General features: G+C 39.9%; 1 non-coding gene across 1 annotated transcript; it reads left to right on the top strand.

The window, feature by feature from the left end:
* The first annotated feature begins 20954 nt into the window (after window positions 1-20954).
* Window positions 20955-21061, top strand: LOC125494593 (small nucleolar RNA R71). Its single transcript, XR_007270832.1, has one exon. It is a non-coding gene; the product is annotated as a small nucleolar RNA R71 (small nucleolar RNA).
* Window positions 21062-21405: the final 344 nt, after the last annotated feature.

Below are 21405 nucleotides of genomic sequence, written 5' to 3'. Positions count from 1 at the left end.
CTAAAGGTTTGTTCAGATATTTTAATGAAAAGTGAATATTTTATAAAGTTTTAGAACCAAAGTTTTGGGGTGTTACACCTTCGAAGAAGGAAGGCGTCCGGAACAGCTATGGACGATTTGCCTTCAAAGAAGCAGCTCGTCCATTGGAACATGAAACCGTCCCAAAATTATTTCGGACGTTTTGCTCTTCGAAGAGGGAGCTCGTCCAGCTAATTTCGGACGTATTGCTCTTCGAAGAGGGAGCTCGTCCAGTTAATTCCGGACGTATTGCTCTTCGAAGAGGGAGCTCGTCCAGCTATTTTCGGACGTATTGCTCTTCAGAGGAGGGTCCGTCCAAACATATGTTTGGACGATTTACCTCGGAAGAAGGCGCAAAAAAAAATAATACATATATTCTAAGTATACCAGGGTATCCGTCCTTTTTTCAGCACCGGATTTGCTGTATTCTTTCCAGAGAGTATCTGCAAATCTGGATGAGCTCATGTCTCCTATCCAAGACTTCTTCAGTTTACCTCTGGCCGAGTCTGCAAATAAGAAAGAGGAGACAAAGGTTAGAGGAATGATAATTAGGACGGGATATCTACTTGGAATTTTTTTTTAAATAATTATACCTCTATCCTCGCCCTGCCGCAAGCCGGCAGCGACCAGGAAGTTATCATGATAGAACATTTCCTTAAAAGGGATCCAATTGGACGGGCCCTTAAAAGAGACGTCGTCCATGGAATACTCCAAAATCCTGAAGTACTCCATCATCTCTTCAGCCGAGTTACTCTCTACTCTAAGTAAGAAGCCATCCGTCCAGTGTTGGTATTACTCCGGCTAAAATAACGAAGCCGTCTAGTAACCACTTCATTGGGCGCCTGGACGAATAAGAACTCTGCCTTCCAGGAGTGCATCTTAGACATTTTATCCCAATACGTAAGGAAGCCCTGACAGTTGCATACGCTCAGCCAGCTCCCTTCAATTGTTTTGGGAACTTTGGAAACGTAATGGATTTGTGAGAAGACGGCCAAAGAGGGGTCCACTCCTTTTAAATTGCAAACAGCCAGGAAGGTAAGGATGTTTTGCCAGGAGTTCGGGGCAAGTTGATTGTGCCCTATGTTATAGTAGTGAAGGAGTTGGCTGATAAAGGGATGAAGAGGAAAGCGCAAGCCAGCATCTAAGGCCAGATGGTAAACAGCGAAATGGCCCGAGGGGGGACTAAGTATGGTATCCTCTCGGCCAGGGAGGACGAATCGGTAACCCGGCATAGGCATGGCCATAGAGAAAGGTCTAAGGTCAGAGCCTACTCGTCCCAACCAAGAATTATCGGCCAAGATGAGTCTAGGTCAAGAAGAGGACCTAGCCGGCGTCTTATTTCAAAAGAAGTTGTTGACGGCACCTCCGAATCGCTAGCCGGATTGAAAGAACCAGATTTATTCGACTCATCAGAGACCGTCCTATGTTTGGACGGGCTGGGATCAGGATAGCCTCGAACTTCTGATTCCTTCTGGACGAGTTCAGGGGAAGGGCTTGGGTTTGCTGGACGAGCACTTTGGAATGCGCGCTCTCCCTCAGCGGGAATCCGTCCAGTGGATGCCTCCATTTCTGAGCTGGAGGCCGGCAGGTTAACTCCTCGTCTAACACGAGTTGTTTGCTTGACGCGCGCCAGATTACCCTGCACAAGTAATGACTGGGTCGTCTGACTTTGCCATCCATGACAAAAGAAAAAGAATGCATGTCCGGCCAAGATGGGTCTAACTCTAGAAGATGCCGAGGAAGACAGGCCCTCTGTTCTAGGGCTAGTACCAACTTTTGAGCGGCCAGGTTTATTCGATGAAGAGGACGAACTCATTTTCTCAAAATATGCGTGAAAGAACAAGAAAAAGAATTAAGGAAATACCTGTAGAAGAAAGCTCGGACGAATGTCAAAGACGAATTGAAATTTCGGACGAGTGGAGTAGCAGTTTGTAACAGCTTGGACGGGGGTAATTTCTCTCTCTAAAACTCAGTAAAAATTACAGAGTCTCTCTCTCTAGAAAATCTCTCAAGGATGTTAAAATGATCCAAAAGCGACAAAGGTTCATATTTATAGAGGGGTGAAAGTTACCCCCTCATCCGGTAAAAGTAACCATTGCTCTCGAGGGTTGACCTGTGGAGACCGGCAAAATGGTGCCTCTTTTTTGAAAAAGAAAATGGCAGTTCCAGGTCAGTTAAAAGAGGGAGATCAACCGTCTTGGTGCCTAAAAGGTAACTCCCTCTTTTAAGGGGCAAATGTTGAAGCCTAAAAATCGGCGGCTACTCTGATGACACGTGGCACTATTCCAGCACTACATGTGGCATTCGCTTAGGCAAAGAAAAGTACAAAGGCCTGCAGGTTCTTTGGGCTAAAGTTCACTTTTCTGAGGAAAAGGTGTACTGAAAAGCTCCCTTGTGGCCGTAAAATTGTACTTAGGCCCAATACAAGTAAAGCCTGATTCTGCTAAAGGGTAAATTGTATTGACCAATCAGCATTTGCCACGTGTCTTGATATAATTGCTTAGCCAATCAAATGCTCCCAAATTAGGGTGACATCAAGGCACAGCAGTCATTCTAAACAGTATAAATAGTCCTTGATGTCAGGGAAGAGGTACGTTTTTCAGAGCATAGTACTGTTATTCTGCCATAAATTATCTCTCTCTCTTTCTCTACTTTCTCTCTCTAAAAGTTCCTTCATATCCCTGATATCTGACTTAAGCATCGAAGGGGGAAATACCACCCAAACCTCCAGGGTGGGTCCCTTTTTGCAGGTTGCTGATCGGAGTTCAGAATCGGGATTCGAGCCCAATCATTATTGCACAAGTCTCCAAATTAAGAACCTGAAGTTGGGAGTTGTTGTTTTGCATTACTAGTTTCGTACTACGTAACACTTACCATGATCTAGGAGCTTGCTTAAGCCCATAAAGAGCTTTATCTAGCTTATAGACATGGTTATGAAGATCAGGTTTTCAAATCCAGGGGGTTGTTCCACATAGACGTCTTCAATTAAATACCCATTCAAAAAGGCACATTTGACGTCCATTTGGTACAACCTAAAACCCATGAATGCAGCAAAGGCAATCAAAATTCTTGTTGCTTCTATTCTAGCTACAGGAACAAAATTTTAATCGAAGTCAATACCTTCTTGTTGATTATACCCTTTGGCTACGAGTCTGGCTTTGTTCCTTATGATTGTTCCATGTTCGTCCAACTTGTTCCTGAAGACCCATTTCAGCCCAATCACCTTTTGGTTTTTAGGCCTGGTCTCAAGATGTCAGACCTTGTTCCTCTAGAACTAATTCAGTTCCTCTTGCATGGCATTTATCCAGTCAGACTCTAGAAGGGCATCATTGTGATCTCGAGGTTCTGTCATAGATAGAAAGGCTTGGAAAGCACATAAATTTTTAAGTTGGGATCTTGTTTGAGTTCCCTTTTCAATATCACTTACGATTAAATCCAAGGGATGGGATTTCAGGTGCTTCCATGGTCTTGGTTCAAATCTCCTTGTCTCTGTTCCTCCAGCTGAGGATCTTCATTCGTTTCATTCTCTAGATGAATTTCTGCTGCTTGTTCCTCCTGTATGACAGGATCAGGAACATCTATCTCTTCCTTAGGAATATGCTTTTTGTCGGTTCCTGCAGGTGTTAGTTGCTCATCATGGTTCACTGACTCCTCAGAACGAGTCAGTCCAATTTCAAAGTCATTTTCATGACTTAGTTCCTGCAGGGAGTTAGTTTCATCGAAAATAATATGGACACTTTCCTCAACACACATTGTTCTTTTGTTGTAAACTTTTATACGTTACTATTTAAAGCATATCCAATAAAAACAGCCTCATCACTTCTAGCATCAAACTTTCCTAAATTGTCTTTACCATTGTTATGTACAAAGCATTTACAACCAAAGATTCTAAAGTATGAGATATTGGGTTTTGTTCCTTTGAGAAGCTCATCAGGGGTTTTCAAGACAATGGGCCGGTCTTAGCATGACTCTATTGATGATGTAGCATGCCGTGTTTACTGCTTCAGCCCAGAAATTCTTCGGAAGATTGCTGGCTATTATCATTGTTCTTGCCATATCCTCCAATGTGCGATTCTTCCTCTCCACCACGCCATTTTGTTGTGGGGTCCTAGGAGCTGAGAAGTTGTGATCAAGTCCTTCATTTCTGCATAACTCATCAAATTTGGAGTTTTCAAACTCCTTACCATGATCAGAACACAAGTGCTTAATTCTGAAACCACTTACTCTTTGAGTTCTTTTTGCAAAGTTTACAAATTCATCAAATGTCTCGTCATTGCTATGAAGAAAAAAAACTCAAGTGTATCTTGAAAAATCATCAACTATAACAAGTACATATCTCTTACCTGATCGGCTTTGGATTCGAACAGGGCCACATAAGTCCATATGAATCAACTCAAGAGGACTTTGTGTGCTTACCATTCTCTTCGGTTTAAACGAGAATCTAACTGGTTTTCCTTTTGCACATGGTCCAGAAACTTCATGATTTGAGACTTTTGTTGTTGGTAGTCCAACAACTAAGTCCTTACCACTTAGCTTCTGGAGCAGCACCATACTTGTGTGACCACATCTTTTATGCCAAAGAAGTGGTTCATTGTCGATGTCACTTAATAAAGAAGTTAGGTTGTTCTTGGGAACAAGGTTGAGGTCAACAACATAAGTGTTTCCTTTCCTAGTTCCTTCCAGAATCTTGGTACTTGTTCTTGTATTACTTACTACACAACATTCATCAGTAAAATTAATATTGTTCCCTTTGTCGCAGAATTGAGAAATACTAAGTAGATTGTGCTTCAAACCCTCGACCAAAAAATACATTATCTATGGAATGTGACTTAGACTTTCCTACCTTACCTATAGCTACAATATTACCGATAAGATTGTCTCCGAAGGTCACATTTACTCCATCATAGGCTGAAAGCGCGAGAAACTTTTTTTTATCTCCTGTCATGTGTTTTGAACAACAACTATCGAGGTACCACAAGTTGTTCCCCCTCACTTTAGCTTGTATCCAAAGAAATCAGTCAGTGGTAGGCTCCAAGTCTGACTTGGGTTCCTGTGTTGGGCTAGTATTTCTCTTAACTTTCCACACTTGCTTAATTAAGCGAGTGTTCATTTCAATATGTTCTACCCTGGAGGAAAAGTCAGACACTAAGTGTCCACTGTTCCCACAGTAAGAGCATATTTGGCTGCTTGGAAGATCACCATATTTTTTCATTTTGTTTTTCTTCTTGTGATTGAAACCTAACCCACTTCTTCCTTCATTTTTATACTTTTGTATCCAACTCACTAGATCAGGAAGTATCGTTCTTGAAGATTCCATTTTCTCTTTAAGTACCAGATACTTACTTAAAACCTTTTCATGTTCGAATTTTAATTTCTCGAACTCGGATCTCGTATTTATAGAGGAACCTGTTCCTTCAGGAACAAATAGTTTCAATTCAGCCATCTCCATATTCAAAAAGTAATTTTCATTTTTAGCATTTTCAAAAAAGCTTCTCGAATACGTTGGTTTTCATAAAAAACTTCAAAGAATCTTTCCTCAATATTAGCAATTTACTTTTTAAAACCAATTTGAATGTCTTTTGATGACTTCTAAGGCTTTTTCAAGATTTTCTTCTCTAACGCAAATGGCCTTGTAGTCATCCAAAGTTTCCAAAAGAAGTTTTATTCATTGATTCTTTGAAAGTTCTTTTAACTCTTCTTCAATAACATTAATGCATACCTTGTTGTTTGGCAAGTCTTCTTCCTCGTCTGTCTTTGCCATGAGACACAAATGAGATGTTTCCTCTTCTAGTTGTTCCTGCTCCTCGTTTGAATCCGATTCTCCCAAGGCAGCAACCATGGCTCTTCTCATATCAACTTTTGAGAATGGTTTTTGTTGTTCCTTTCCCTTCTCCTTGTATTTTCCTTTGCTTTTGTCATTTTCCCATAGAGGACATTCCTTTATGAAGTGATGAGGACTTCCACATTTGTGACAGCTTAGCTTCCCTGGCTTTTTCAAGTTCTTTCCCTTGTAGTTCATGTTGAAGAATTTCTTGAATCTTTTCACGATCAATACTACTTCTTCATCATCAGTTTCCGAATCCTCTTGGTCATCAGACTTGAGAGCCAAAGCTTTAGGTCTACTAGAGTCAACTTCATGAGTTCCTAGATGTATTTCATGAGTCAACAAGGAACCGAAAAGTTGCTCGATATTGAATGGTAAAATCTTTTGTTTTAAGCAAAGAAGTGACCTTTGCCATCCATTTTTACTCCTGAGGAAGACTTCGTAGTACTTTTCGTACTTGTTCCTCTGGAGTGATGACCTTCCCTAGGGATTCAAGCTCATTTATGATGTTGGAGAACCTTGTGAGCATTTCTTGGACAGACTCCTTAGGCTTCATTTGAAATAGCTCATATTTGTGCATGAGCATATCGATTTTTGATCTCTTGACTTCGTTAGTTCCTTCGTGAGTAACTTGAATAAGTTCCCACATTTGCTTGGCTGATTTGCATCCCATCATACGATTGTGTTCATGGGAACCAAGGCCACAGTGGAAAATCTTTTTAGTCAAGTTGATCATCTCCATTTTATGCAAGTCATCTTTATCATATTTGGAGAGGGGTTTGGGGATGTCTTCACCCTTTTCATTTTTCTCTATGACTTCGAAGTAACCAATCTCTATCACTCTCCAAACATGATAATTTTCAGCCTTAATGAAAATTTCTATACGGTTCTTCCAGTATGGATAATACTTAGCATTAAACATAGGTGGACGCTGAGTTGAGTAACCTTCTTCCAATCTTTCTCCAGATGTGTTCATCATTTCCAGGAACTAGCTCCTCAGTGTTAAATTTTTGGAGGAACCAGGCTCTGATACCAATTGTTAGTAGAGAACACACACTTAAGCAACTACAAAATGGGGGGGTTGAATTGTAGTTGGAGAGATTTTCAAACATTTTGCGGAAATAAAAGAATGATTTGCTAAGAAAGAAATAATACATAGACAAGAAAGAAATAAGAACACGAGATTTTTACAACAAAAACTTCTTAGGCCCAATAGGAAGAAAAACCTTGACCACGAGGGATTTTGACTCAATTTTCTTTAATAACTTTAGGCCAGAAGACTCTCTTTTGTACAACCTAAACTCGGACCTACTTCGTCTCCTCTAGGAACTGGTTCCCAGTCAACTTGTTCCCCTTGAACAGTTGACTTTCTCTCTTGACTTCACTCGAAGTCTTTTCTCTTTCTCTCTTCTCTTTCTCTTTTTCTCTCAAAATGATTACAGACTTAGATTTTCTCAACCCAATCTACAATACACTAAGTAATGAAAAGAAGAGTAAAACCGAATACACTTTCACTAAGATATTACACTTACAATTCTTAAAGCATACTTAAAAAGATTGTTACAAAAAACTTATTTGTAGAGGACAATCTTCCCAAGATCTTTTCCACGATCTTCTCCATGCTCAAAATTAAGCTTTGTATTCAGCCACTTCCTCCATGATCTATCCGTTGCAAATATCCGTTGGGAGTTAGTTGTTTATTTTCCACAAGTTCAGCCACTAACACACGCATTCCCATTTTCCCACGCCTTATTAGTAGGTGGGTTGTTGTGGTTCCTAAAATCTAGGAACTACCACAACTCATCCTTCTTAGGCGCTTATTTAGGTTAGATTTTGACGGCTCCTTTTTATGGAATTTATCTAAAACGTTGTACACAAACTAACTCAACAGAATATTATGTAATCATAAAATATCACAATTTTTATATCCATAATATAAACGGTTTTGTCACAAATAAAGTTTAACCACTTAATTTTTGCTTAATCTCCTAATCAATTCTCCATAAGTTATTTAACATATTATTTGTGATTACTAATGAATTAAAAAGAATAAATCTAATTTAAAAAAGAAGTCCAAACAAGAACTACTAAATCTAATAACACACGAAACAAAACTAAATTAAACAAAGTTAATTATTTGTCATTATCAAAATAGTGAAACAACATATGGGATCAGCTAAAGATTCAAATTGTTTTCTCTTTTCTCGCTTGAAATAAGTAGTTGTAGAGGTTGTTGCCTAAGTCTCGGCCTATTTAGGGTTGCTCTTTTCTATGTGAGACACCTCTTTAAGCTTATTGGACTCAGGATGTTTGGCCTTAGCACAAACTTCTGTGGCATGTATGAATGCTTCGTCCTCCTTTAAGGCTTCTCTAAGAGTGGTGATGTTCTTCTTAATAGAATCAAACTTTAAACTTCCCAGTCATAGCCTCTTGATGAGGGCGTCAAAGGCTACCAAGCATTGAGATCTCGAATCTCCAAGGCTTCTAGATTGCATATATTAAGAAAACTTCGAAGGGATTCTTTTCGTCCTTGGATGACCTTACCCAAGTGGATGCTTGTATTTATTTCTTGTTGATTGGCGACATTGAATAGTGAATAGATAATGGATTTTAGTAAAATTGTTGATTTACTTAGTGGGAGATTATTAAACCACCTGTAAGCTAATCCCTTCAGAGTAGCCAGTGAAGTTCTTGCACTAAGTAGCATCATCTACTGCTTGGACATACATATGATGCTTATAAGCGGAGAGATGATCATCAGGATCAATCGTTCCATCAAACAACTCTATGGTTGGCAGTTTAACCTTTGGGAAGGGGGGCTCTTCCATGATCCTAGCCGAAAAAGGTGTTAGCCAGTTAATCCGGAGGGCTCAGTTGTCCCTTAATGGGTATGAACTCCTTACGATACTCCTTTAATACGGGATTGGATGAGGTATTCGCCGGTGCTGCATGCCGATGATAAGAGGTTTTTATGTGTCGTTAAGACACCAAAAATCACTTTTAAATAATATTTATAAAACCTAACAAGCAATTACTAAGAACGTAGTAAATCCAAGTCAAGGGTCGATCCACAGCAAAAATGGGACTAATTAAAATCTATTAAGTGTAAATTACTTAATTGAAGGGTTTTTGGGGGGTTTGAAAAGAATCGGTAACAACTATGAGTAGTTAATAACAAGGAATAAAAAATAACACGAGTTAAAATATCAAATAAGAAGACACTACCGTTAAGGTTACTAGTATGAATAAGAATAGAAAATGATTGTTAATTGGATTGTGAAGCAAAGAAAATGATTATACAAGGTTTAGTTTTCCTCAAAAATACTCGAGTCCTTTCTCGAATGGTGCTCAAGAATAACCACTGCATCAATCAACTAAATCCTCTCTCGAATGGTCTTTAGTCAATTGATTAAGAGATTCAATAAATTCGGAAAACCCCTAATGAAGGATCCCCCTTAATTTCTACCCAATATTTTGGCCTAGAAATTAAGTTGATTCTTGGGGACGATAAAAAAGTTTAAAATTTAATTAAGAACATTTGAATCCAAAAAACCAAAGCATAAATGTGATCAATATCTATCCTAAGGTCTCAAAACACAAACTTCTTGAAAACATCAAAATCACATCAACAAAACATATAAACCATAATCTATACTTTCACCGTAACCCTAGATAAGAAACTACTAACTAATCATGGATTCTAAGCAATTAAACATGAAATCTATGGTTGGTGCGGGCGCACCATACCCTGCTGTTTTTGTGTATTATGAATCTCTTGATGGTGCGGGCCACCAGTGTGTGCGGGCACTTCAAGCTTAGTGCGGGCGCAGAAAATCATCCCTCGGTCTTTGTAGCTCATCCCTTAAGCGATATCTCCCAATTCTCGACCTCGAAAAGGGTCATACCTGCAATGAAAACACGAGAAAACATGATGAAAGCATATGTACTTGAAATTCGATCAAAATTGATCCAAAATCTAGCAAAATGTCACTATGATCAATCAATGATCAAATGAATGAAGTAGAAAGGAAAATAAGGAGAAAAGAGGGGAGAATAGAGAATAAAGAGGACCAAACCAAACCAAAAGGAGGTCATAAAGTGCGTTAGAAACACAATTATCAAACTCCCCGAAGCTTAGCATTTTGCTTGTCCTCAAGTAAACCAAGAGTGAGGAGGAAGGAAAAGAAGAGTAGAAAAATAGTAAAAAGAAAAATCACGCAACAAACTAACCTACATGCTCTAAACACAAAGTTACAAACATGACATGCAAGCTAAATGACTTCATAACAAGATTCAGGAGACCAACAAAACACAAGAGGGAAGATGATTAGGAAGCACAAGAGTGACTCTAAGGACTCAATCCACCGATTAACCGAGTCTTCTTGAAAAAAGGCTTACCAAGAGTGATTTCTCACTCTTCTCCACTCCCAAGTCCTGAGTTTGACTCATCCCTAGGGATGCTCAACCATAATAGCTCGCCTCTAGCACATTTTGATGACCATCATCATGACTTGCACAAAATCTCACCCACCACTACTAAATCGACCAAGTCCAATTCAGAAGTCAAAAGGGACTTTGATAAGGTTGTATCAGGGCTAGGTTAAAGGTGTGGATGATAATTTAGGAATGTAGTGCAAAAAGGGTAAGAGGGGTACAAACTACGGGTAAAAGCTCCCCAAGCTACTCCTAACACCAATTTCAATTCGAAATCCCACACATAACCTTGATTTTCACTTTGACTTTTTCACTTTATTGAACTTTTTTAGCTTTTGAACTTTTTCATTTTTGTCATCAAATTGCTGTTTCTTTCTTTTCTTTCAATAGAAATCCAAATGAAACACTAAGAGCTTTCTTTTTTTCTTTTGCCTTTCCTTTTATTTTTTCGCAATTTTCTTCAACTTTTGCAATCATACATGCACAATTCACTCTCAACCAAGACTTAGTATCAAAACAACTCAACTCAACACAAACTAGACATGGACTCTACCTTGGGGAAAATTTGGCCATGACTTATTAAGAGGGTTAAGCAAAAATAGGATGGAAAGGCTCATATGGGTTGAGAAGCAGATAATTATGTCGGTATCAAAGCTTTTGGCTTTGGAGCTCCTATTTCTGTCAAAAAGAAATGCCTTAAATCATTCTTCTAAAGGCTCGATTTTATGCAATCTTGGGGATCTAAAATGCAAGTCACAAGTTAGGCGAATAATGGTAAGGGTTGTGAATGAGTCTTACGAGTTTCTTGGCCCTTCTTCGAGTTCGTCGCACAACGGGCAAGGCAATCCAATTAACCAACTCGCCTAATTTCAAAAAGATTCTACCAAAAGTTATCGTTCTCAAAAACTATTTAAAGCCACAACAAGGCTTCCAAAACCATCAAATTAAGTTATGAACACTTTTAGCCACCAATCATGATGCAACCAAGATATCCTAAATGTAGAAAAATGAAAATAAAAAGAAAAGAAAAAGAAGAAAAGATTTTTTTTTTTTAATGAATTTTTTTTATGCAAAGCAAGACTACCAAAGCAAACTACCAAAAACACGCTGTAGAAAGGTGAAAAAGAAGAAACAGTGGTGGAGGGAAAGGAGACCAAGAAGATAGGTGAGTTCGCGAAGCCACCCGAGATACATGATCAAGGAACAGTGCGGATACCAGCAAGGGTAGCTGTGACTGCACGGTTATTGGCCTCTTGAGAGGCCTGCATCTGGGCGATGGCCGCCATGACTGAGCCCATATCTAAAGACTGGGAGGAGGAAGGTTCGGCCATCTCACTCTCAGGAATGCAGTTATCAGACCTCGGAACACTAGGAGCCCGTGTTACCCTTTTCACAGTAGTGGACTGAATGTAGGTCCTATCAGAGTATTCCTGATGGTCGTTAGGGGCAGGGGGAACCCGCCAATGGTTATCACAGTTAACGAGGGGGTTCCATATGAACTCGTTGTTCATGTAACAATATGGTGTCTCCCCCACAAGCCAAATGCAGCGAGGTCTCCTGTGATGACACAAAAATTTCATCTGCTGCAGGGCTGCACCATTCAATAGGTTGGACTGACCAACAGAAGGCACGCTTTCTTCCAAGCGATCCAGGTTCCCGTCCAACGCGAGTAAGACGCTATCCGGGTGAACATTCCATCACAAAAAATCTCCTTGGATACCGTAGTACCCCCCGAATCTTATGCAATCGATTAAGGAAGAGAGTGGCAAAATTAATTCGGGCTCCAAGGTGGGCCCCATCAGTAGCCAACCAAAGAACCAAGAGCTCTTCCTTTCTCAATTTTCTGACTTCCTGCTTAGGAAAGATGGTATAAACCAACATCCTTTGGAAGTAACAGAGAGCGGTATGGATTATCTCCGATGTGTTGGACGAGTTCGTTCGAAACAGAGTGGTGACATTGGTAATCTTGGCCTACCATTCAGGTTCATTGCACCCCTGCCAAATGGTGCCTAAAGTGGCATCACAAGGGGCTCTGAAATCCATCCCTAAAGCTTCAACAAATTCGTTAAATGAAAGTGTTATAACTTGATTAAAAAGACAACATTAGATAGTCAGAACACCCGTGTGGCTCCCGGCTTATGTTCAACGTATTCAAGAACACAAGAGTAAGCTGATCATAAGTGGGCTCACGGACGGTGAGAAATTCCGACAGCCTTAGATTAGTTGTCATATGCCTTATCATCAAGTTGATGTTGAGGTGAGTGCAGGTAATGTAGTCATAGAACTTTGTGGGACGAAGTGTACGATCGGTAAGTCTTGTGAAGATTTGGCGGTGAGCCGCATTGGGGAATTCTACAGGATAGATGGGTAGGGCATTAGAGCTAGAAGTGGACCTTGTCTTAGCTCTCTTGGACCGAGAGGATGATCCCTCGCCACTGTTCCTTTTCGTGGTGGTGTTTTTATCAAATACCTTTCCTAAAATCTACCAGTTAAAAATCCCACAATCAATAGCAACAAAGTTGTTAACAAGCAAGAATTAGAGCTACTCTAAGATTTTCAACCACTCACAAGATTTCTCACAACATGAATTCAACAATCCAACCACGCACAAGTTCTGTAACAATTTCTCAACCGTACTTAGCAAATAATGCAATGTACTTCAAATAAATTCCAAAGATTATGAAATTTTCACAAAGAACATACAATCTTACTATTTCATCACTATATCAAGCACAAAATTAGGCAAATTTCATTAATAATCAAAAGTTAGAGGAAAAACAAGCATGTAATCAAAAAGAAAACAAACTAGAATTCTAAAGAATAAGATTATAGATGAAAAACAAGTATTAGAAAGAGATTACCAACATAGAGATTAAAATCCAAAAATTTCAAACCGTAGAAATCCAAAGCTTGCTAAATCCCCAAAATCTGTGCTATTGAGTGTTGTAGAGATGAAGGTGATGAATATCCCGGTAAGAAGGTGGTCAGAGATCGCGCCGGAAAACTTGAGAGGGTGGCCGGATCTAGAAAGCTGGAGAGAGAGAAAGTGAGTGAGGTTGAGGGGTATCGAAATTATGAGAGGAGGTATGAAGTGAAAGACCGAAAAAAGAAGAGGAAAACCCCCGTTTTTCTGCCTATCATATTTTGTGCGGGAGCACCTTGCAAGTGGTGCGGGATGGTGCTAGCGCACCTCTAAGTGGTGCGGGTGCACCAAAGGTTTCCGTTTTTCTCCATTTGTTTTTCAATTTGGTGCGGGCGTACCGTTGTAATTTTCCGAAAAATTTTAGAACAGTGCGGGCGCACCAAACTCGTTTGCCTTATCATGACTAGCTGATATAGAAAAAATAAATCTAACAACTAAAAAAAAAAAGGGAAAAGAGAAACAGGTTGCCTCCCGTATAACGTTTGTTTTAAGTCATTAGCTAGACTAAAAAGGATACGTTCTTCACGAGATGCGCTCGGGTGGGCGAAGGATCAAACAACCAACGGAACCAATGGCGTGATTATCCAGATAAAGCTTTAATCTCTCACCGTTCACCAAAAATGGACCGTTCTCCCCCAGAATCTCATAAGCTCCTTAAAGTGTAGTCTTCAACACTTGAAAAGGCCCCGACCACTTGGACTTTAATTTTCTGGGGAAGAGTTTTAGTTTTCAGTTAAACAACAAGACCTTGTCTCCAACCCGAAATTCCCTTTGTTGAATCCGGTGATCATGCCATTTTTTTGCTTGCTCTTTGTATAATCTCGAGCTCTCATATGCGTCAAATTGGAGTTCCTCAATCTCAAGTAATCTTTCGTTTCGAGGGTCTCCCGCCAAGTGAAGATCCATTTTGAGCTCTTTGGTGGCCCACCACGCTTTGTGCTCTAGTTCAACCGGCAAATGGCATGCTTTGCCATACACAAAGCGATAGGGAGTGGTTCATATAGGTGTCTTGAAAGCCGCGCGAAGAGCCTGAAGAGCGTCATAAGCTTCAACGACCAATCCTTTCTTGTCTTATTGACAACTCTCTCAAGGATGTTCTTTACTTCTCGATTTGAGACTTCAACTTGGCCTTGGGTTCGGGGGTGATAAGGAAGATTGACTTTGTGATGTACCCCGTTCTTATTCAAAAGTGCTTCTAGTTGCTTCTTGATATGAAATGGAAGTCGTTATATAGAATTCTAGTTCTGTTAGGATTCTATGTAAATTAGGGTTTGAATTTCAGCTTTATTTTAATAAGTGTTTAAGCGATAAAGGAATCCTATTATACTTAGGAGTCTAATTCCTTATCAAAGTCTAATTAGGAGTTTTATTTTGCTAATTATATTAGGAATAGGCGTGTGATAAGTATAGGATATTATTTATCTTGATCCTTAAGATAAAGATAGATAAGTTTATTAGTTGTTATCTTTAAGCTTTACTAGTTCTAATAGGTTTAGGAAAACTTGTACTATATATATGGGTTTTTCGGCCATCAATAATACTAAAGAGATTTTGAGTTAGTTCTTGTGACTTAAAGTTTCAGGAGAGAATCCACAAAGTTTCAGGAGTGAATCCACAAAAATCCCAGTTGAACTTTGAGTCGAAATACGCCTAAGTTCTTCATATCTTGGTTACTAATTGAGTTATTGCGACAAAATACGCCAGTATACTCAAGGTTACATTAAATAAACACATAAAAATCCAATATTTCATCAATAAAGCCACTCAACTACATCAAGAGCCCAAACCTAGTGAATTCTTACATCAAGAATCACATCAAGTGGTGTGGCTGCTGCCTAACCACCAAGCCTACTGCTGATCCACTACCCCGAAGTTGATATAGTTTTGCTACCAGTTCGGTAAAACTGTTCGTCTGCACACGTTATAAGTCGCAATTTAGAGTTTCTTGGTTCGTTGGAAAGATAATAAAGAGATCTATATTGTGTTAAAAAATTAGCGTATTTGGACCAGTGACGAAGTCGCAGCAACCAAATACATCGGCGTCAAATTTCTGTAGAACAGTTTGACACGACTATATTGTGACGGCGCGTGCCAGAGCGTGCTACATCGGAATTCGGTGATTTTCGGCTAATTAGACTCGTAACATATTGAAGTTTGTTGTGTCAAGATTTCATAGTGTTATCATAAGTATTGCGTTCTGTGCAGCGTTAAACTTCCATCCGTGCTGCTGCCCTATTTCGTTCGTTCACCATGCCTGCCGATATCACATCCTTGCGCGACACGATTAAGGCTACCCGAGCACAATTCAAACTCTTCGTGGCTGCTATGTCCACGAACGTTCCTACCTTTGACTGTGATTCAAATTTTGCTCAACCACCTCCATATCCTACACATGAAGATGACCTAAGGTTGCCTTCTTTTGATGGACAAGTGTTCCAATCTCCCCGACGTACATGGATTCATTGTTTGAAGCGCCAAGGACTTGGTCATGAAGAACATCAATGTCCCAATGACGAATATGTGACTAAGGAAGAATATATCTTGTTCTTCAAGCAAGTGATTGCCGACGAGAACGTAAATTCGGATGCTTTGGTTATTATTGTTCCTTCGTCCGATCAAGCGCCAATCCAGCAGGAAACTTTGACTTGCTCCACTCCCCACGCTCCATCCTTGGACGTTCAAATTAACTTACCGATGGCTTCTTTGGTTTTTCCCACGCCCAAAGGTCTGATCTTCACTTCCCCATGTACGCCTATTGCTGCCCCTAACTCGCCCAAGGCTCCAAAGTGGTGTTGGGTACCACCATATGCCGCTATTCCCACTGATTTATGTTATCCTATGATAATTCTTGGTAACACATGTCAAACAGTATTGTATATTCTCCTGTTGTTGTCCAGCCGTGAACTTCTTTTGATGGATCATGGATTTCGCGCGTGGATGATTGCTTGGCTACAACAAAACTTGTGGACAAGTTTTTTTCAAGAAGGGGAGTTTGATATGAAATGGAAGTCGTTATATAGAATTCTGGTTCTGTTAGGATTCTATGTAAATTAGGGTTTTAATTTCAGCTTTATTTTAATAAGTGTTTAAGTGATAAAGGAATCCTATTATACTTAGGAGTCTAATTCCTTATCAAAGTCTAATTAGGAGTTTTATTTTGCTAATTATATTAGGAATAGGCATGTGATAAGTATAGGATATTATTTATCTTGATCCTTAAGATAAAGATAGATAAGTTTATTAGTTGTTATCTTTAAGCTTTACTAGTTCTAATAGGTTTACGAAAACTTGTACTATATATATGGGTTTTTCGGCCATCAACAATACTAAAGAGATTTTGAGTTAATTCTTGTGAATTAAAGTTTCAGGAGAGAATCCACAAAGTTTCAGGAGTGAATCCACAAAAATCTCAGTTGAACTTTGAGTCGAAATACGCCTAAGTTCTTCATTTCTTCGTTACTAATTGAGTTATTGCGACGAAATACGCTAGTGTACTCAAGGTTACATTAAATAAACACATAAAAATCCAATCTTTCATAAATAAAGCCACTAAACTACATCAAGAGCCCAAACCTAGTGAATTCTTACATAAAGAATCACATCACTTCTTGGCAAGGTGTGAACCGCCATCACTTATCAATACTCAGGGCCCTCCAAACCAATGGAAGATGATCTTCTTAAGGAGCTTGGTCACAACCTTATGGTCATTGGTGGGGGAAGCAATGGCTTCAACCCATTTAGTTATATAGTCTATCGCAATAAGAATGTACATATTGCCCAAAGAAGGAAAACTCCCCAAACATCAAATGGATCAATCTCGAGAATGTTTTGTTGAGGCATCTCATGTATTTTTTTTTATGCCACTACTCCTTTGACATCTATCTCAACACAAAACAAACTCCAGAGCATCCTTTTGTAATGATGGCCAAAACATACCCCATTGGAGCACCTTAGCAACAATTTTCTTGCTCCACCGTGTCCTTCACATGCTAAGGTATGGCAATGGTTCAACACAGAGGTCATGTCATGATTGGGGACACACCTCCTAAACATTCCATCGGCGCACTTCTTAAACAAGAAGTGTGATCCCGATAGAACCTCGAAGCTTCTTTGGAAAATCGTTTCCTTTGTTGGGAGTTAAAACCATGAGGTTCAATCAAACAAGCCAAGTAGTCCGCGAATCATGGAATCTCGTTATTTAGAATGGCGAATAGTGCTTCTTCTCTCAAATCTTCTTCAATAGGGACCTCGTAAGGGTCCAAGATCTTCTCATCAAGAGGTAGGTGGGAAAGATGGTCAGCTACCATATTTTTCGTCCCCTCCTTCTCCTTCATCTCAAAATCAAACTCTTAAAGAAGCAGCACCCACCTAATGAGTCGAGGCTTTGCATCTTCCTTACTCATCAAATAACAGACCACAGAATGGTTCGTATACACAACAACCTTATTATAGGTCAAGTAAGATCGAAATTTGTCAAATGCAAAGACTACGAGGAACATCTCCTTCATCATAGTTGCATTATTCGTTTGAGCGTCATCCAAGGTAGCCTTCCTTCCTTTCTTAGCCCAAGAACAACGCCACAACAAAATCACTAGCACTGCACATTAGTTCAAAACGCAAGCTCCAATACGGAGCTTGCACAATGGGGGAAGAAGTAAGGGATTTTTTTCAAAGTTTCAAAAGCCTTAATACAAGACTCATCAAACTTAAAATATTCATATTTTTGGAGCAGATTCGTCAATGGTTTGGCTATTTGAGAAAAATCCTTGATGAATGCCAGTAAAAATCCGCATGACCAAAGCACAAACTACCGTCACCGAGTTCGGTGGCGGAAGCTTCTCAATAACTAAAACCTTTACCAGATCCACTTCAATGCCCTTCTTTGGCACTTTATGCCCAAGGACAATGCCTTCCTCCACCATAAAGTGACACTTCTCCCGAATTCAGGATGAGGTTCATCTCTTGACTCCTTAGTAATACACATTCAAGATTAACTAGACATGTGTCAAAAGAGGAACCACACACACTAAAATCGTCCATGAACACCTTAATAGAATCTCCTAACATGTCAGAGAAGATTGCTATCATACACCTTTAAAAAGTGGATGGGGCATTACACAAACCAAAGGGCGTCCTTTGGTATGCGAATGTTCCATACGGACAAGTAAAGGTGGTTTTCTCTTGGTCATCCGGATGAATAGGGATTTAAAGAATCCGAAATAACCATGGAGAAAGCAAAAGTGTGAATGACGAGCAAGCCCCTCCAACATTTGGTCAATGAAGGGAAGGGGAAATGGTCCTTGCGGGTGGATTCGTTCAACTTCATATAATCAATACAAACTCTCCACTCGATGACAATCCTGGTGAAAATTATTTCTCCTTTCTCATTCTAAACTATAGTCGTGCCTCCTTTTTTTGGAACCAGGTGAATTGGGCTCACTCACTTGCTATTTGACATAGCATAGATGATTCCAGCGTCACGTAGTTTCATGATCTCTTTTTTTACAACCTCCTTGATGTTAGGATTGAACCTTCTCTGATGCTCTATGGAGGAGGCATTACTATCGATGAGATGGATACGATGCATACCAAGAGAAGGGCTTATCCTCTTAAGGTCATCAATCGAATATCCAATGACATATTTATATTTTTATACTATCTCAATCGATTATGATATAGAGATGTCTTCAAGACTCGAATTGACAATAATGGGATAAGTACATGCATCATCAAGGAAAACATATTTAAGAGAAGAGGGAAGGGGTTTGAACTCTACCTTTGGAGGAGGCTTAGAACACTCCTCTTTGTCATTGGATGTAGCTATAATCTCAAATGCTCCATCTTGTGTTTCGTCAATGGTATTGTCAAGAAGAGTGGAGAATTCTTTCACCTCTTCCATATCCAAGCAAAGGGTGTCGGTAAGAGAAGCATACAACTCATCTCTTGTGTGAACCACACTCGCGACGTCCTCTATCTCATCCTCCACTAGACTTACCCGACAAATTCTCTCCATCATAGGCTTCTTCAAAGACTTAGAGAACTCAAATACAACCCGCTCATTGGCTATCTTAACCGTGATTGTATCATTTTTGCCGTTTATCATGGCACCCAATGTCCTTAGAGCCTCTCTTCCAAGAATAAGAGGAGTCTCCATATCTTCTTTTATATCCATTACCACAAAATCACATGGCACAAACACATACCCAACTTGAATTGGTAAATCTTCCAACTCATCACCATAGGGGACTCTCACATGCGGTCCGACAATTGAATCGTTTTTTGCGTAGGATGAAGAGGAAAATTGAGGTTCTTATAAATGGATAGTGGCATCAAATTGACACTCGCTCTTAAGTCGGCCAATGCACCCTTAGACTCTAAATCACCTATCTTCACCGGAACGGTGAAACTCCTAGGTTCCCTTTGCTTCTTGGGTATGGTTCGTTGGACAAGAGCACTCAATTGGTAAGGTAGGGTGATAAGATAAGCTCATCTTCAAGTTTGCGTTTGTTGGAGAGAATATCCTTTAATAACATAGCATAGGATGACATTTGAGACATAGCTTCAAGAAAAGGAATGTTGATTTGCAAGCTCTTCATCACATTAAGGAATTTAGTGAACTTGTCACTCAATTTTCTCTCTACCAACCTTTGAGGATAGGGAACTGGAGGCACATAGGCCTGTTTTGGTGGAGGTGATGGCAATGGAGTTTTATCACCAACTTGGACTTGTGGTTTATCTCTTTCCACATATTCTTCTTTCTCAATTTCCTCAACTTCATCTTCCTTGTCAACAACCTCAACTTCTTCTTCCTTCTCTAACTCCCCATTTGGCATCATAGGACCCTCATAACTTGTTCTCGACTACTAAATGGATGGTTTTGGCTTGATGGAGGATGGGGTTAGGGATGGGTTGGCACAAAAGTTTATTTGTGGGAGTAGAGTGATTTTTCTCCGCTAATTGGGCGATGGTTTCAAGCATTTTGTTATGGGCTTGTAGCTCTTGAAACCTTTGCTCATGGTTTTGGAGAACTTAGTTCATGGATTGGAGTTGTTGGAGAATTTGGAGAGAGGTCGGATCTGGAGATAGAATGGGTTCGAGATTTTGTTTGGGGAATGGAGGATTAGAGTGAGCTTTTTGGGTATTCGCTCTTTGATATGAAGCTTGGTAAATGTTGGACCCATGTGAGGATGAACCACCTTTATTGTAATTTTGGTTATACCCTTGCACATACATTTGGTGTGGAGCTTGGTTGTACCCTTGTTGAGGTTGATTCTATCCTTGTTGAGGTTGGTTGAAGCCTTGGGTGTAGTTTTGTTGAGGTTATTTCCAACCCCCTAGATGATTGCTTCTATACCTTGGTTCCCTTGATAACCATCTCCTCCAGAGTTTATCGCCGCCACATGCTCCGTATGGGTACCTCCATAATAAGAAGTATCATGGTTAGTACCACCACAAATCACAAGAAAAGAATTGACATGTGAAGGATTAGATGAGGCGAGATTGATCTTTGAGAGCTTCTTGTCAAGTTGGTCCATCTTAGCTTGAATTTGATCCATGGGATCTAACTCAAACTTCCCACTCTTCATAGGTTGAGCACCTCTTTGTCGTCATGAATAATTCTTTATCACTTCCTCAATAGTGGCCTCAAGTTTACCTTGCGGGATCTTAGAAAGTTAACCTCCCGCTCCAGCATCAAGGTTGGCATGTGATATAGAATCAAGGCCATAGAAAAACTGCATGAGGAGGTTTTTGTCGAACTCATGGTGAGGGCATGAATCGATCATCTCCTTGAACCGCTCTCATGCTTCCGCAAGTGTCTCATCATTCTCTTGCTCAAATGAGGAGATCTTCCTCCTTATGTCTGTTGTCTTCAACTCCGGGAAGTATTTCTTCAAAAAGGCCATTGTCACTTCTTCCCATGTAGTGATGATAAATTAGCATGTAAGCTCTTGAGCCATCATTTTACCTTTCTGGTAATAGCATATCGGAACAACTGCATCTTGATAAAGTTTGGGAAAACGTCATTTGTTGTTATCATAGCACATATCTCAAGAAACTTGTCAAGATGGTTAAGAGGATCCTCATCTGACCCGTCACAAAATTGCTCTGCTTTCACCATCCGAGTATACTGAGGATGAATGTTGAAAGTAGCGGTGGTGGGGAGTCGAATACCACCTTGAAGAACATAGGAATCCGGATTTTCGAA

Source organism: Beta vulgaris, chromosome 1, assembly GCF_026745355.1.
Source record: "Beta vulgaris subsp. vulgaris cultivar EL10 chromosome 1, EL10.2, whole genome shotgun sequence".
Classification (NCBI taxonomy): domain Eukaryota; kingdom Viridiplantae; phylum Streptophyta; class Magnoliopsida; order Caryophyllales; family Amaranthaceae; genus Beta; species Beta vulgaris.
Note: the sequence above shows the minus strand (reverse complement) of the source record. Positions and strands in the feature narration are given on the sequence as shown.